Below are 19,527 nucleotides of genomic sequence, written 5' to 3'. Positions count from 1 at the left end.
GATTTACTGAGGTGGAGCATGTCCATTAATTCTGGATTTGACATAGCTTTGTATGTCAGGCATAGATCGCCTCGAAGTAGGCGGTATGCAACTGAATAGAGCTGGAGTTTTTTTAACTGAGCAGCATATGGCATCTGTTTGAGACCCTTGGTCCTCTTGGTGAGATACTTTTGGGGTCTTTCTAATTGCTGCAGGTGTCGGGTAAGATACATCCCAAAAGGGGCATTGTATTCTATGATGGGCCTGATGAGGGATGAATAAAGGGGCACAATTACCTCTCTTGATCTAGATGTGAAACCCTTCGTGATGAGGTGGGCTATGTAGAAGGTCTTTCTAACCACTTTGGCAATGTGGTTTTCAAAGGAGAGATTGCTATCAACTTGAGTCCCCAGGTCCCCAATAACCTTCTCTGAACTTAATGGGTTTCCGCCTATGTGGTAATTTGTGGGCACATTGTTTTTGCCAAAGGGGGGTACATTGTTTTTGCCAAAGGGTATGACTATACATTTTTTGGCATTTGGCTTTAAACCATGGCACTGGCACCAGTTATCTGTCTCTGTGAGACCTTTTTGAAGGATGTTTGTGTCAGCTGGAGAGTTGATTATGGCACCCAGTTTGCAGTCGTCTGCGAACTTGGTGAGCCATAGTCCTCCCACGTTTGCCTGTACCTCGGAAAAGTATATACCAAACAGGAGTGGTCCCTGGACAGAACCCTGTGGGATGCCACTTGTGATTGGTTTCGGGTCTGACATGCCTCCAGAAACTCTCACTCTGTGGGTTCTGTCTTTGAGCCAGTTTGCGACCCATCTTGTGACATAGGAGTTTATATTTAAGCTGGATATCTTATCTATGATGCCCGAGTGGGGTATTGTGTCAAATGCTTTTGCAAGGTCCAGATAGGCTGTGTGGGCTACCTTCCCTTCATCTATGGCTTTGGTGACTGTTTCAAAGAAGTCAACCAGGTTCAAAAGGCAGGATCTGCCCTTGACAAAGCCGAACTGGGTAGGATCTAGTGTCTGTAGGTCCCCAATGTCTTTGTTTATGAGCTCCATGATGATCCTCTCCATAGCCTTGCAGACTAAGCTAGTCAGGCTTATGGGGCAATAGTTTTCAGGGTCCATAGAGGCTCCACCTTTGTGGAGTGGGACCACTGTTGCTGTACGCCATTCTGTGGGCACATATCCTGTAGTGAGGCTGAGATTATATAGCTGTTTTATTTGAGGGATTAGTTCCTCTTGGAGTTCATGTAGGACACAACCTGGGATGCCAGCTGGTCCCATGGAAGCAGTGTTTTTTGCTTTGGAGAGGGCAGCCTTCACCTGAGCATCAGAGATGTTTGGGAGGCAGCCCTCTGCCGGGATAGATACTTGCTCTTTTGGGGGGGTGGGAGAAGTTTGCACTGAACCTATCTGCCAGGATATTGACGATGTCTGTGGGTTCAGTGTATTTTTTGTTGTTTAGAATCAACTCAAAACAAGTCTGGGAGTTGCATCCCAGGTACCTAACATAACTGAAAACAGCCTTATGATTGTCTTTGGTGTCCTGTGCAATTTTTCTCTCGAAGCTGGCCTTGGATGATTTTATGAGGGATCGTAATTTTTTGCTAGTACTGATCAGAGATGCCTTCCCTATTAGGGATTTTGCTCTATCATGTAGTAGCTTCCTCCTTCTGTTGTACAGTTTATTTATGGCAGGGGTCCACCAGACTGGACGCCTGCCTTTGGATGATTGGGTCTTGGTTTTGTTTGGGATAGCATGATCCATGCATTCCTGGAGATGTCCATAGAATGTGTTTATATAGGATTCTGCAGTTTGGGCCGTAGTTTCCACTGGCCCTGGGGCCTTGAAGGATTCCACTTCAGTTTTGAGAAGTGAGAAGTTCGCTTTTGAGAAGTTTTTCACTGTGGTTTTCTGGGCTGGGGTGGGGTCGGGATGTGGACATCCAGTGAAATTAATTTATGGTCTGATCTTACCAATGAGGGATATACTTCTGGTGTGGAGCATAGAGTCCCCATGTTGGTAATGATCAGGTCTAGTATGTTGTCCCCTCTTGTGGGAGTGGTGACTATTTGTTCCATAGCATTTGAGTTTATAATTTCCAGGAACCTTTGGTCTAAGGTGCTGGGGCTTGAGTAGTGCTCCCAGTCAATGTTTGGGTAGTTGAAGTCACCCAATATAATGGTGTTTGGAGAGATCTTCATGTTCTCCAATGTTTTCAGGAAAGCCGAGTGGGATTCCTGACTTTGAGAGGGTGGTCTGTAGGATGCTATAAACTGAAAAGCAGTCCTGCCCACTCTTAGTTGAACATGGATGGTCTCTGATACTTCGTGCAATGCCACTAACCTGGAGGTGTGGATATCCTTGATAAATATGGAAACTCCCCCTCCTTTTGTGGTTCGGTCCGGGTTTTGGGGCCGAAAAGCATGATATGAGGTATAGCCTGGTAGTGCTGGGGTGCTCTCTGGAGCCTTGAACCAGGTTTCTGTCACTGCACAGATATCGATGTTCTCCATACTGAGGAGAGCTTCGAGTGCGTGCATCTTGAGGTTAAGACTTCTGGTGTTAAGCAGCATTACCCTTAGTTTCTTGTTCTTTGTCTATTGGGGTGGGTTTGACTTTTGAGCCTTGCCTAAAAAAGGCACTATTGGGGTGGCAAGAGCCTTTGCCAATATCCGAACGCCCAGTGGTGACAGGTGCAAGCTGTCCCGAGCGAAGCAACGTGGCTTGTCGAGCATGTCATCAGCCTGCCCCTGACAGACACTGGATCCCCTTTGAATGACACCAACATTTTAGCCAATTGTTAAAATTTATCATTTTGTCTTTGTACTGTGGTATCATTCTAGGTGAGGGTAAGATGCTGCTCAAGGTCAGGGTCATACCAGCCTGGGCTACATGATCAGAGAGCTCCTCTATGTCTCTTTTCATGTAGTCCAGGGAGGTACGTCTCAGGTCATTCACAACAGCATGTACAATGACTGAGTTATATCTGTATTTGCTTTGGAGTGACCTGAGTGCTTGCGTTATGTGGCGGATCCTAGCACCCGACAGGCAGCTCACTGTAGCCTTCTCTTTGTTCAGCCTGGTGAGCAGGACGTCAGTGTGTCTGACAATAGAGTCACCTATTACAAGAGTATCAGGTGTGTTATTCAACCTTAAGGGCTGTGGTTGCTTGGCACACTGACTTTGTGGGCTATGTGTTGTGCGTGTTTTGTTTAGAGGTAGCGTTTGCTTGGATGTCTGCTTTGGATGTCTCTGTTGCTTAGGTAGATTTTTATTTAGAGCCTTCGAGTATGTTTTTGTGTATTTATGTGTTTGGTTCTCTGATGTGGTGGGACTGTGTGATACTGGAATTGTGTTGTGTGAGGTTACCTTCTCCTCCTGACTGGTTACACCAGTTTTGAGATGAGAGAGCTCAGCCTACAGTTTGGCTAAATAGTTGCATCTCTCACATATATTTGAACCAGTTTGGAGGAGGAGAGGGTTGTCCGTGTACATGAGACAGTTGTAACATTGCCTCAAAATTCTCAGATTCACCAGCTGGACTGGAGAGGAAACCATTGACTGACCTTTGGACATGCTAGAGTAATATAGGGAAACAGAATTTAAGATGGACCAATAGAGGACAGGGTAATCGTAGAGAGTATAAGAGTAAGTAGTGCTTATGGTTTAATAGTGCTAACTTGTAGGATTACTTATTTGGACCAGTGAAGGGTCTTAGAATGAGAATATGGTGTTTAAATTGAGAGATAGAGCAGTTCTAAGGGAAAAAGTGAAGAGCAGACTTTGTGGAGCCAGGAATAGTTTAAACCCAATTAGGCGGCGCTGCCCGCTGTTGTGCTATGCACAAAAACGCGCAAAAATGTGCAAAAGAGGGTTTTAAGAGAGGAAGATGAAGGAGTTTGGAATTGACCCAAAATGGCCAATAAAACTACAGTTTCAAGTCAGTAACCACTCCCACAGGTGCAGGCAGGCTGCTCAATGTTTTTCACTGCCACTGATCAACAGAGAGACTTCCCTTTAGCCCAAGCAAAACATGGCCTCCAAGAAACTTACAAACAGTTCAAGAACAGCAAGCCTGTAACTGAACTTTTTTAAGTCTCAGAAAAGTGGGAAAAAAGCAAGATTTTTTTGTTTTCTTGTTTTTTTCAGAGATAGCAGAGGTTCACAAGTATCAACAAGTTATAACAGTGCAGTAAATGGCCCCACACAAGAGTGCTAGGCCAAAGACAGATAAAATGCAAGTTTTGAGAAAAAAGATTTTAAAAGTAAGTGCAAACAGGAAATTCAGTAAACAGCTCTAGGTTGTGCTCTAAATACAGTTACTAATGCAGAAATCAAGTTTAACAAGCCAGAACATGCTCAAAATAGGCGGCTATGCAGAAGAACTTAGCAAATAAACAGAGGAAAAATACTTAAAATCTCAAAAGTGGCTCCTTTCTTCTCTCAGCATTTTCTCCTCTTGGTGGGTGCTTCACCAACAGCCAACAAGCCTGAAAAGACACTAAAACCACGAGGCAACCAGGTTTTAAGAGAGGAAGATGAAGGAGTTTGGAATTGACCCAAAATGGCCAATAAAACTTTGTGGGCTATGTGTTGTGCGTGTTTTGTTTAGAGGTAGCGTTTGCTTGGATGTCTGCTTTGGATGTCTCTGTTGCTTAGGTAGATTTTTATTTAGAGCCTTCGAGTATGTTTTTGCGTATTTATGTGTTTGGTTCTCTGATGTGGTGGGACTGTGTGATACTGGAATTGTGTTGTGTGAGGTTACCTTCTCCTCCTGACTGGTTACACCAGTTTTGAGATGAGAGAGCTCAGCCTACAGTTTGGCTAAATAGTTGCATCTCTCACATATATTTGAACCAGTTTGGAGGAGGAGAGGGTTGTCCGTGTACATGAGACAGTTGTAACATTGCCTCAAAATTCTCAGATTCACCAGCTGGACTGGAGAGGAAACCATTGACTGACCTTTGGACATGCTAGAGTAATGTAGGGAAACAGAATTTAAGATGGACCAATAGAGGACAGGGTAATCGTAGAGAGTATAAGAGTAAGTAGTGCTTATGGTTTAATAGTGCTAACTTGTAGGATTACTTATTTGGACCAGTGAAGGGCCTTAGAATGAGAATATGGTGTTTAAATTGAGAGATAGAGCAGTTCTAAGGGAAAAAGTGAAGAGCAGACTTTGTGGAGCCAGGAATAGTTTAAACCCAATTAGGCGGCGCTGCCCGCTGTTGTGCTATGCACAAAAACGCGCAAAAATGTGCAAAAGAGGGTTTTAAGAGAGGAAGATGAAGGAGTTTGGAATTGACCCAAAATGGCCAATAAAACTACAGTTTCAAGTCAGTAACCACTCCCACAGGGGCAGGCAGGCTGCTCAATGTTTTTCACTGCCACTGATCAACAGAGAGACTTCCCTTTAGCCCAAGCAAAAAATGGCCTCCAAGAAACTTACAAACAGTTCAAGAAGAGCAAGCCTGTAACTGAACTTTTTTAAATCTCAGAAAAGTGGGAAAAAAGCAAGATTTTTTTTGTTTTTTGTTTTTTTTTTTCAGAGATAGCAGAGGTTCACAAGTATCAACAAGTTATAACAGTGCAGTAAATGACCCCACTCAAGAGTGCTAGGCCAAAGACAGATAAAATGCAAGTTTTGAGAAAAAAACTATTTTAAAAATAAGTGCAAACAGGAAATTCAGTAAACAGCTCTAGGTTGTGCTCTAAATACAGTTACTAATGCAGAAATAAAGTTTAACAAGCCAGAAAATGCTCAAAATAGGTGGCTATGCAGAAAAACTTAGCAAATAAACAGAGTAAAAATACTTAAAATCTCAAAAGTGGCTCCTTTCTTCTCTCAGGGTTTTCTCCTGTTGGTGGGTGCTTCACCAACAGCCAACAAGCCTGAAAAGACACTAAAACCATGAGGCAACCATGTTTTAAGAGAGGAAGATGAAGGAGTTTGGAATTGACCCAAAATGGCCAATAAAACTAAAATTTCAAGTCAGTAACCACTCCTACAGGGGCAGGCAGGCTGCTCAATGTTTTTCACTGCCACTGATCAACAGAGAGACTTCCCTTTAGCCCAAGCAAAAAATGGCCTCCAAGAAACTTACAAACAGTTCAAGGACAGCAAGCTTGTAACTGAACTTTTTTAAATCTCAGAAAAGTGAGAAAAAAGCAAGATTTTTTTTTTTTTTTTTTTTTTCAGAGATAGCAGAGGTTCACAAGTATCAACAAGTTATAACAGTGCAGTAAATGACCCCACACAAGAGTGCTAGGCCAAAGACAGATAAAATGCAAGTTTTGAGAAAAAAACTATTTTAAAAATAAGTGCAAACAGGAAATGCAGTAAACAGCTCTAGGTTGTGCTCTAAATACAGTTACTAATGCAGAAATCAAGTTTAACAAGCCAGAAAATGCTCAAAATAGGCGGCTATGCAGAAAAACTTAAACAGAGGAAAAATACTTAAAATTTCAAAAGTGGCTCCTTTCTTCTCTCAGCGTTTTCTCCTCTTGGTGGGTGTTTCTGAAGGGTATCTTTCGATCATTTGGCACTGACTGTTACTACATTTCTACATAGGATGGGGGGGCACACCTGACTGTTTCTACATTTCTACACAGGATTGGGGGGGCACACCTGACTGTTACTACATTTCTATATAGGATGGGGGGCACACCTGACTATTTCTACATTTCTACACAGGATTGGGGGGACACAACTGTCTGTTGCTACATTTCATGTAGGATGGGGGGGCACACCTGACTATTTCTACATTTCTACACAGGATTGGGGGAGGTACACCTGACTATTACTACATTTCTATGTAGGATGGGGGGCACACATGACTATTTCTACATTTCTACACAGGATTGGGGGGCACATCTGACTGTTACTACATTTCTACATAGGAAGGGGGCACACCTGACTATATTTACATGTCTACACAGGATGGGGAGCACACCTGACTGTTAGTACATTATTACATATGAAGGGGGGCACAACTGACTATCTCTACATGTCTACACAGGATTGGGGGGCACACCTGGCTGTTATTATATTACTACGTAGGATGGGGAGATGCACCTGCCACTTGTACACATTTTCTATGACTGCACTGGTATGTCTGGTACTCCATTTCATTTTGTATTCTAAGCTATCATGCTGACTAGAGGCATACCAGTGTACTACAAATCTTAGCTTTGATTTACCTACATATTAGTTTCTGACTTCCTACCCTTCAGAACTAATGTGCCACTGCCTGATCTGCTGTGGTCTGTCTATGTAGGCCTGGGGGGAGGTTACCCATAGGCATCATTCAGAGACCATATCACAGCCTTTGTTTGTGTTTGTCTACACTTGTCCTGCTGGTTGTGACTGTTGCTGGGTATGCGAACCCCCCTGACTGGCATGTGTGAGTCACTTACCTTGTGGGTGTCCCAGTATTGAGGGTGGCGCTGCAGGGCTGCCTATGTTGGATGCACATAGTACATTCCCTACACATGGTTGAGCACAGGTAGTGTAATGTTTGGCATCCCTTTCACTGTATGTGAGAGTTAGAGAGAGAGGTGTCATTCCCTGGGTCCATCCTGTGTCAGTGTATGTGCTATGCGTTGCCTCTTTGCCCAGGCCAGGGCATACTGGGCATGCCTCCTTCTGCCTATTGAGGCAGGCTCAGGTTGTTCCTCCTTTGAGTCACTCTGTGCCTGTGCAGGCCTTGGCAATGGTGGGGGGCTGTGTGGCCCTGCCCCGTGCTGTTCCTGCTGCAGCTGTTTCTGTAGGATCATATTGTGTAGATTGACACATACGATGATAATCTGGGTACATGTAGCTGGTGAGTATTGCAAGACTCCATCAGATGTGTCCAGGCAATGGAACCATGACTTGAGCATCCCAAACACATGCTCTACTATAATTCTGGTCTGTGTGTGTGCCTCATTATGGAGTTCTTGTTCGGGTGTGTGTGCATTTCTGATGGGTGTCATCAGCCAGGGCTCCAGTGCGTATCCAGCATCCCCCACTAGGTGACCGTGAGGGATGTCCCCATTGGCAAATCTCTGGTACAGCTGCATCAGATGCCAAATGTGGGAATCATGATAGCTTCCAGGGCAGCTAGCACACACATTCATTATTATGCCCTGGGCATTGCACATGACCTGGCAGTTGATGGAGGGGAAGCCCTTGTGGTTGATGTAGACCATACCCCACTCACCGGGTGATGCTTTGATGCCTATGTGCATGCAGTCTATAGCACCCACTACCTCAGGGTATTCTGCTATTTGGTGGAACAGTTGCATATTGCTGGCCAACGCCTCATTGGTGTTGGGGAAATATATGTGCTCACCGATATGTGCTGACATGGCATCCAGGAAGTGGCGGAGTTCCCTGGATGCTGATGCCTGTGAGATCCCCATCGTATCCCCAGTTGGCCTTTGGAAGGTACCTGTAGCTAGTATTCTTAGGCCTACATATACCTTGGTATCCATTGGGATGGGTTCCTCTCTATTAGTTCTGTGCATCAGGTGTGGCCGGCACATCTCAACAATTTGCTGTAGGAGGTCCCTGTCCACCCTATAGCACTCTACTATCTCCAGCTCATGTAGCCCCTGGTAGGTTACCCTGGGTCTGTACACTCTTTTGTGTCTCCTCATTGTGGGTTGGTCGACAGCATTCACATCCTCACCACCCTCATACTCTTCCACAAGTTGTTGTATGATAGCTATTGTAGCCCTATCATTTTGTTGTTTTGATTGTTAAAGTTCCGTGCTTGCTTACACCAGTGATGTACAGTATGGGAAACACCAGAGGGGAAGGTGTTTGCATAGTTTATAGTAGTGTTCTGGGCTGGGCTGGTCTGCTGTCTGTGTAATTGGCTGATTCTGATACATTTCACCTACCAGCTATGTTAGTTCTCCTAGATTACCTTCCTACTCCTGTTTTCCCTTTCCATTGCCTTCCTGTTTAAGCCCCGAGGCATGCCGTGCATACCCAGTGCTCAGATGTGAATAGAGCTGCTATTCCCTGGTTTAACTTTTCTTTATACCTTTAAAACCCGGAGCGCAGCATGCATACCCGCTTAGGCAATGTAAAGATTCCTAGTCAGAGTCAGACACACCCCCTTGCTTAGCTGTGCTTAGCTAGGAGCAAACCTGAGCCACAGGGCTCCAATCCATTTACACTAGACCTGACAACCCCCACCCCCCCATGATGTCAGCTAACTTATAGACTTGCACCAAGCTATATCTACTCTTACACTGTTGGGGCCTGACTAGCATACTGGGGAAAACAGAGATTCACTATCATTCCCCTCATTTGCATAGGATTGCCTGCTAATGCATAGCTACATGTCTCACACTGAGCCTCCCCCCTTAGCAATCACTACTCACTGGCCATGTTGTCTTCTGCCTGCCATTGACTTTTATGGCAGAATAGTGATTTTAGTTATAATGCTTATTTTAGGTTTATTTTATTATTTCCCCCGATCCCGTTTGTGCGCCGCTGCCCTACGCTTAAACAGCTGAGATCAGCTAAAAAATAAAAGTTGATTTTTTTAATTTTTTACACTGTTTGCAATGCCAATGGCCTTATACTTGGCCATTGGCATGCTTCCAGACTGATATGCAGCCTTTATTTGGAGCTGTCACATCTCCGTTTTGTATTTTGCAGAAATGTACTTGGTTACTAACCAAGTACATTTCTGCAGATTGCACTAGTCCTGCACGGTCGGTTTCAAGCTTCCTGGATCACACATTCACCTCATTTGCATGGATTTCTCCTGCAAATTGGGTGATTTGCTTAAAGGGGCTTAGTCCATGCAGGACTAGTGCAGGAGCATTCATGCATGCTCCTGCAGGCTGTTCCTGGATTGCACGGCAGACATATTGCATGCTAGAGCTCCTGCACTAATCCTGCATGCCATGCAAGGTATCCAGAATCTGGGGGTATGTTATACATTCAGAACACATGATGGAAGTTGCAAATGGGGTAGAAGAATTATATTTTTCAGATCATAAGGTAATATGGGCTGTGCTACATGATGATGAAGAAATAAAAGAGATGGAAAAGGAATAAAATGGTTAGCAGGGAGAGGATGTAAAAAGAAAGAAATAAAAGGGGAATATAGTGGACTATGTAAAGAACACATGACATTGAGAGTATTCTGTAAAAGATGGACACAATGGTGAGTAATGTTTAAAGGTAGATATAAAAACACGTTTTGGGAAGCAAAGAGAAGGAAAAAGAAAGAAGGCAGAATATGAAAACATGTTAAAGCATTTTGAGAAAGGAATGGAAAAAGGTTGTGAGAATGAGAAAAACAGAAAATGATTAAGGAAAATAAAGAAACAATAAAGAAATGCTGTATAGACAGAAACATCTTAAAATGGAAATAAGGTAGAATTTCACCTTTCTTTAGGAAGGGTGGATAAAAAGGAAGGTAGCATAGATGCAATGTTATATGAAAATGGGGTTGTAAAATGCACACAAGAAGAACTTATGGGGATAGTATACAATATATATAAACAATATATAAGAATAAAGAAGCTGAAAGGGGAAGGTGGAATGTGAAGAAAAATTCTAAGAGAGCAAAATGTAAGGTTAAAGAAAAATCTGAGATGAATGAATTGAAAGATATTATAAAAGAAGAGTAGGAGGAATCATCACAGGGCTTAAATGGGTTAAGTTGTTGGTAAGATAAGAGGTTGAAAGTAAAGAAAAAAATAGCATTTGTGGAAATATTGAATGAATGGTTCAAGGAAGGGATAGAATATGAAAATGTATGTGCTGCAATTTATATGGAAGAAAGATGACAAAAATATTAAGAATTGGAGGCCAATAACAATGGAGAATATGGGTTATACAATCATTATGAAAATAATACAAAAAAAGAATAGCTAACATTTTGGAAGAAGTAACAGGGGAAGAGGAAGATGTATGTTAGTAATAATAAAATAAGTAACAGATGATATTTAATGGATAACAATGATATGAGGTTGGTTTCATGTGATGCAGCAAAGTAATTTGATTCAATATTTTAAGGGATTACTGGTTTGGGGCAAAAATAATAAGCATATTAAAGAATTGTCTCAAATGAAGATTATTGTTAATGGCTGGTTAGAAAAATTGAAAAAAGGTGAAACAGAGGTGTTCAATAAGTATGTGTGTTTATTTCTGATGCTAATTTATTTATTTATTGACATTTGTTGACCGGGAAAGTCCACTGGGTCCAGAACCCATTTTCTGTGGAGGTCTGGGGGAGAAAAGCTGCAATTATAGATTCAAAGTATAGCAAACAAAGTTATGACAGTTACATTCAAAGTTTCGATTACACACTGTTTTCTATATGGTTCTGTGGCCTATAACATTTTCTAGACACTAGTAATGCAGTGTGCATCATCAGTAATATCAAAACTAGGGACATTAATCTCCACCAGCACATCAATACAATATGTCTATCCTCTCTATAGCAGGGAAACGTAGTTCTAAAAACTGGAAAACTCTACTCATGTGTTTAAAGTTGAGTTTATTCACCTTGTGAAATACATTTGTAAGAATGAGATTACTTCTATAAAAGCAAGGACTAACAACATCACTTGTCATTTAATTGCCTGGACAAAATAGTCTAATCTGTTAGAGAAATAATAAGTGTTCTTCTATGCATATTGTTTTTTCTAATTGTTATGGACATTATATATAGTTTATTTGTTTTTTTCTTGTTACTATACTGTTAAGTAATTGTGTTAAAAAATGAATAAAACATTTTGGAAAAGAAAAAAATCTAATATGCTGGACAGATAAATATATTATCTAATGACTAGCCCATGTTTAGAAAATAATTCTCAGTAAGTTGCTAAAGTAACACCCTAACAATATTCAACTTAAAACTTTATTGGTAAGGCACTCATAAATTTATACCTGGATTAGAGGAGAGGAGATATTGGTCTCAGTCTATTGAGGAAAATGGTGGAAGTAAAAAGAAAAAAAAGCTATTTTCAGAACTAGTACTGTATTATGATGTCTAAATCATTTTGAGAGAATACTTTATTTCAGACAACACTCTGAAATGAGATAACCCATTGCACAATTAGTATTGTACTATGATCTCTAACTCATTTTATGAAAACATACTGTAACCTTAACTACCTTTGCAGAAGTAGGACTGCATTAGGATGTTTAACTCACTTTGTGACAACATGTAATAACAATACAAACCTGTGCAGAACTAGAAGTGTACTGTATGTTAAGGGGAGTTTGTAGTTCTACTCAGAAACATCAAGCCCTGTGCAGACCTACAGTAGCTCTGTAATATGATGTCTATCACTTTGAGTCAAAAAGCTGTAGTAACAAAGCCTTGTGTAGAATGACTTCTCTATTATGAATTAAGACACTTTGTGACATTATCAGAAACAGCATAGACAAGATATATATATATATATATATATATATATATATATATATATATATATATATATATATATATATACTGTCATTGTCCATGTTGGAGTGAATGACTTGAGACATACCTCCCTGAACTACACGATAAGAGACATGGAAGAGTTCTCGGATCATGTGGCCCAAGCAGATATGAGTTGCATCCTGCCTATGCCCAGAAAGATACCGCAATATAAGGACAAAATGTTTGACTTCAACAATTGGCTAAGCTTCTGGTGTCATTAAAAGGGGAGCCAGTATCGGCCTGCCTGGGACGACATGATCGACAGACCATGATGCTTTGCCAGAGATTGTCTGCACCTGTCGTCCCTGGGATTCAGGTTACTGACTAAGGCTCTTGCCACCCCTATAGTGCCTTTTTTAGGCAAAGTTCAAAGGACAAAACCACCGCCGTATTAGGTACAAGCATGCAAAATCTGAAGGTAATGCTACTCAATGCTAGAAGTCTAAACCTCAAAATGCACTCTCTCGAGGCACTCCTAAAAATGGAGAACATTGATATCTGTGCAGTAACTGAGACCTGGTTCAAGGCTCCAGAGAGCACCCCTGCAATACCAGGCTACAACTCTTACCACACTTTTCGGCCACCAAACCAGGATCGAAACACTAAAGGTGGAGGAGTGTCCATATTCACCAAGGATATTCACACCACCAGGTTAGTTGTCCAACACAATGCATCTGAAATTCTCCAGGTGCAACTAACACTAGGTAAGATTGCAATCCAAACTGTAGCTTGCTACAGATCCCCCATCATGCTCCAAGATTCTCCCTGCACCTTTCTAAACATAGTGGAAAATATTAATATACAACCAAACACCCTAATACTGGGTGATTTCAACTACCCTACCATTAACTGGGAAAACTACTCGTGTACCAACACCTGTGCCCAACGGTTCTTGGAATTCATAAATTCCAATGCCCTGGATCAACTAATCCATAGTCCTACCAGGGGCTCCAGTATCCTAGATCTGGTCATTATCAACATGAGAAATCAATGCTCCACACCTATGGTCATCCACTCATTGGTCAGGTCAGACCATAAGCTAATCACCCTTAACATCCACATCTCACCCCCACCCCCAGTAAGGAAACCTCCATAAAAAACTTCTCTAAAGCCAATTTCATGCTACTCAAGTCAGAAGTTACAAACTTCATGACACCCATGCAGATGGGAACTGAAAGATTGACTGCTGAGTCCTACACTAAGGCACTGTACGAGCACATCCACTTATGCATGAATCGTGCCATCCCAAATAGAACTAAGATGCTTTCCTCCAAAAAAAGGAAGCCAAGCTGGTGGTCCCCTGCCATAAACAAACTTTACAACAAAAGGAAGAAACTGTTGCAGAAAGGAGGAAAATCCCAGGATACAAAAATCTCCCTTACCAGCCTCAGTAAGAAGCTGAGATACCTCATAAAATCCTTCAAAGCTAGTTACGAAAATAAAATTGCCAAAGATTCCAAAGACAACCACAAGGCATTCTATAACTTTGTCAAGAATCTAAACGGTAATGCTCAGATCTGCTCTGAGCTACAACAGAATGGCATTAAATATACTGATCCCAAGGATATTGCCAATATCCTGGCAGATCGATTCAGTGCCAACTTTACCCCCCCTCTCACCCCCTAAATGGCCCAACACAATACCGGAAGATTGACAAATTCCAGTAATAATGGCGACACAGGTAAAAAACGCACTCTCCAAAGCTAAGAATACAGCATCCATGGGACCAAATGGCATCCCGGGCTGTGTACTACATGAACTACAAAATGAACTGGCACTTCACCTAAGTGTCATGTTTAATCATACCTTCACCTCAGGCTTTGTGCCCACTGAATGGTGCACAGCTACAGTTATCCCACTCCACAAGGGGAGATCCACCTTGGATCCCGGGACCTACTGCCCCATCAGTCTGATGAGGCTGATCTGCAAGGCCATTGAACATATTATCATGGAACCTATAAACAAAGGCATTGGGAACCTTAAAACACTGGACCCCACCCAGTTTGGGTTCATGAAGTGCCGATCTTGTCTCTTGAACCTGATTGACTTCTTTGAATCAGTCTCCAGAGCCATGGACGAGGGTAAGGCAGTCCACACAGCCTATCTGGACCTCACCAAGGCCTTTGACACCATTTCCCACTCTGGAATCATAGATAAACTTACTAAGCTAGTCATTAATCCCTATGTCACTCGATGGGTTGCCAACTGGCTTACTAACAGAACCCACACTGTAAAAGTAGCTGACTCCAAATCCAGCTCCAGACAAGTGACAAGTGGAGTACCCCAGGGTTCAGTCCTGGGACCTGTCTTGTTTGGCATCTACTTCTCTGAAGTACAGGCCAACACTAATGGACTCTGGCTAACAAAGTTTACAGATGACTGGAAACTGGGAGCCATTACTGAATCCCCAAATGATGTGGATACTGTACAAAAGGGCCTTGCAGAAACAGATGCTTGGTGCCAGAGCCATGGGCTCAAGCTCAGTGCCAAGAAATGTATAGTTATCCCCTTTGAGAAAAAACATGTACCCATGAATTACCACATAGGTGGCAGTACACTAAACACTGAAAGTGTGATAAGAGACTTAGGAACACAGGTGGACAGTGGTCTCACCTTCAATAACCACATTGCCACAACAGTCAGGAAATCCTTCTATGTGGCACACCTTGTCACTAAGGGCTTTTCATCAAGAAAAAAATAGGTCATTGTCCCAATGAACTCATCCCTCATTAGACCTATTATAGAATACAACGCCCCATTTGGTATGCACCTCTCAAGACATCTGCAACAACTGGAAAGGCCACAGAAATACCTCATTAAAAGAATGACAGGCCTAAAGCAGATGCCCTATGCTGACCGTCTTACAAAACTCCAGCTATAATCTGTCGCATATCGTCTACTCCGAGGTGATTTCTGCTTAACATACAAGGCCATGTCAAACCCAGAGCTGTTGGACATGCTACACTTAAAGAAATCCCAATCCCTCAAAGCCACATTCTCCAGGGATTTAAACCTTGTCATCACAATAAACAAAAGATGCTGGAGGGATAGGTTCCTGACCCAGAGACTCCCCAGCCTCAGGAATAGACTGCCCATACATGTCAAGCAGAGCACCTCTTTGGCCCTCTTCAAAAGGAACCTTGATGATTGGATGGGAGAAAGGAAATTCACCCAGGGGATCACGTCAGTTGCCCTGCTAGACAGGGATCCAGGAAAGTAGTGTGGGAAGAAATAACCAGGGAATTGTTATGGCTAGGCTTGTATAGGCCCTAGGGCCGATGGCCTAGTACCAACCTATGAACCTGTGAACATATATATATATATATATATATATATATAAAATAAAATTGTACTTCTAGTATCATCTTGTGAATTTGCTTTGCACCAACAAAGCCCTATTACTAACTGGTATGAAATTGTGATGTCTAAGTTATTTTGTGACAACACTCTGAGAAAAAAAGAAAAAAACTGCAGATCTAGAGCTGCATTATGATTCAACTTAAGCTGTAACAAGAAACTGTGCAGAACTACTGCTAGATTACGATGGCAGTCAGTGGTGACATCATGCTGTTACACTAAAGCCCTGTGCAGAACTACTGCTAGATTACGATGGCAGTCAGGTTGTGACATCATGCTGTTACACTAAAGCCCTGTGCAGAACTACTGCTAGATTACGATGGCAGTCAGGTTGTAGCATCATGCTGTTACACTAAACCCTGTGCAGAACTACTGCTAGATTACGATGGCAGTCAGGTTGTAGCATCATGCTGTTACACTAAACCCTGTGCAGAACTATTGCTAGATTACAATGGCAGTCAGATTGTGAAATGATGCTACACTAAAGCCCTGTGCAGAATTACTGGTGCATTATGATGGCAGTCAGGCTGTGACATCATGCTGTTACACTAAAGCCCTGTGAAGAACTACTGCTTGATTATGATGGCAGTCAGATTGTGATATCATGCTGTTACACTAAAGCCCTGTGCAGAACTACTGCTGGATTATGATGGCAGCCAGGCTGTGACATCATGCTGTTACATAAATCCCTGTATAGAACTATCACTACATTATGAAGCCTAACATGCTTTGCGATACCATTCTGAAATAACAAAAACTTATGTGAAACTAGTATTGCATTATGATGTCTAACTCACTTTCTGATAACACAATGTGACAATAATGCTCTACACAAATTACTACTGCACTATGATGTCTATATATCTTTGAGAAACAGCAAAGTTTTTTGCAGAATGATTATTGCATTATGATGTTAGTTTCTTTGATTTATTTTAAAATACCCAGTATTAACAAAAAGTTATGCAGACTTAGTACTGTATTATGATGTGTAAGGCATTTAGTAACAACACTTTGTAATAGCAAAGCTGTGGTCAGAACTCTGACTGCAATATTTCTTAAGGTCAGCTGTTACAGCACTCTGTAGCAAGTACAGTCTATAATAAACTTATGCTGCTTTATATTTTTGTCACTTAGGAAAGGCATACTGTAATGACAAAACTTCCACCTATTTAGTACTTTACAATGGGGGATAGTGTCAAGGGCCTTGGATAACTCATCATAAGCTGTATGTCCTGTTATCCCACATCCAGGTCTTGGGAGGGATAGTATCAAAAAAGTCTACTAGGTTTAATAAGCAATATCTACCCTTGACAAAACCAAAATGGGTCAGGTAAAGTGTGTTGAAGGTTACCTATGTCCCTGTGGATAAAGTCAATCCTGACTCCTTCCCTAGCCTTGCAGACATGGCTTTTTAGGCTTATAGTTCTAGTTTTGCATGTTGCCAGATTGCTGTGAATTGCATATCACACAACATTTGATATTCATTTCTATAGTGTAGATGATATATGTGTGAAAAAAGTACTAAGATACCAGAATTGCAGTGCTTGCAGGTGGGAACTCATGACTGTATTCTAAATATGTGACATGATGTTAGATAGGGCTTTCAGTTTATGTTTCCACATGAAATTTTATATCATAGACAGGAAATGGACAGTAAACAGCAGCGATGCATAATAATATTCCCTATTCCATAGCCCCGTTCACAGCAGATTTGCACAACAGTTAGCAAAGAATTTTCACATGCGAGATACACATTTCCAGTACTATACATGTTTGCACATAGCTAAGCAGTGCGCAAATGTGAGCCACATTGCTAAAGTCTGAAAATTAGTATTGAGTTTAAGAAACACACCTGCTGCTTAACCAACTTTTTGGCAGCAGGTGTAAATGCATTGACATGTTACTTTTTGAGGCCAGATGATACTGGGTTCAAATCCAGGTGCATCTAATACATTTAAATACTTTTAAATACACATTGATAATACAATGACTTGAAATCTTTATAGTTCATTCATTGTTGTGTTTTGACATTGTGAAGCTTGTTTAAGTGGCATTGTGTGGAGGCAACCTCAGCATTTTACTGCTACTCAATGTCACTGCTCATTGGTGAGTGCCGTGCAAGCATACAGCCCAGAAAGTGAAGGGGTTCATTGTTTTTTCAACTACATATGTGTGTTGTTTGTGATTCTATGTTTTGACTAGTTTAAAGGTATTAAAATGGGGTAGATAGCAAGCAGGTGGGAGAACAAAGGGACTGTCAACTCCACAAAGATGGGCGACCACTATGCAATCATGTTATATAGTCAATTGGACCAAATCAAGTGTGTCAAGAAGACGTGCAAAATGGGATGATTTTTTTTTGTGGGACAGGTGCCTATTTCCTATTTCAGTCAGAGAGGAATGTCGGGGAAGGGACGTAGGTATGTCTAGGTCAGGTAAGTTGGGTAGGTGAAGGAGCAATTGCAAACATACAAGGCAAATAAGACAAGAGACAGGGACAGTGATGGACACAAAAGGTTGGGGACACTACGATTGTGGTGAGGGAGGGGACAATGCAGGCTCATGCTCATCAAGCTTGGTGACAGTGAGAATCAAGTCCACATCCACTGGACTGTCATCACTGTCGCCTTACTACACTGGTAGTTGGAGTGCTTGATGTCTCCTCTTACTGTGGACCAGGAGGGAAAACAGAATCTCCATCCAGCATAGGTGTACAACAATGGTGCAGTGCACTACCTTATGCACCATTTCTAGCAGCTCATTGTGGGTGATGAAATCACCACCTCTGCCACAGCTCCTGTGGGGTACCACTGCACCAGCTTCCAGGGCAGTACCACCTGAGGGCACAGTTAGTACAAAGGCAGCAGAGGAAGTGCTGTCAGGTTGGCTGCTAGATGTTCTGGGCATCGGTGCTGGAACTAGTGGAGTAGAGGCAAGCTGATCCACAGCGACTAGCCTACCTTGCTGTGCTGTAGAGCAAGTAGTGATGTGGTACACATGAATGACATGGACACATTTTTACAGCACATAATAGAAAATAAAAAATGAGAGAGATAAGGGTTGGGTGAGAGAAAAAAAAAACAGATAAAATTAGTACCATCATATGTGACATTCAAAGTATTAATACAATTATACAACTCTTTTATCTGAAGTGTTACATTTAAATGTATGTCCTAACAGATGCACACTATACTACAGATTGCTGAAAGCAATCCTTCAATTGTACATATATTGCACATATGCATGCTACAGTTATTCAGATTACAGTTTCCAGCAGGGCATTTGTGGCACTGGTATAGAGTTTTTAATTTAATGTAAATATTATTAAATAAATAGCAGTATTGTATAGTTGTGAATTGTGGCATTTGAACCCAAAACCTCTGACTGCAGTCTAATATTGGTCTCTTACAACTGGTTTGTGCTACATATTAATCCACGCATACTTGCTTTTGTAGTAGGGATGTGCATGCTCAATTTGATATAACTATAAAATACCTAAAAAGCTATATTTAACTTTTAATGCTACAATAACGCTTCTCTTCTGCTGCATACATACCACTTGCTTTCCTCACTCTCTCTAATTGACAAACATGACCTAGCCGATTGAACTCATGCTCTCTGGTATTTGTGGAAGGAACAGAAAAGAACAGAAGAGCATTAAGCATATCAGTTTTGTCTATATTAAGCTTTCTAAGTCTTGCAAGTACTCTCTTAATTTCATACCAAC

The sequence above is a fragment of the Protopterus annectens genome, chromosome 4.part0, assembly GCF_019279795.1.
Source record: "Protopterus annectens isolate FY-2018-M chromosome 4.part0, PAN1.0, whole genome shotgun sequence".
Classification (NCBI taxonomy): domain Eukaryota; kingdom Metazoa; phylum Chordata; order Ceratodontiformes; family Protopteridae; genus Protopterus; species Protopterus annectens.
This window is presented reverse-complemented; position numbering follows the sequence as displayed.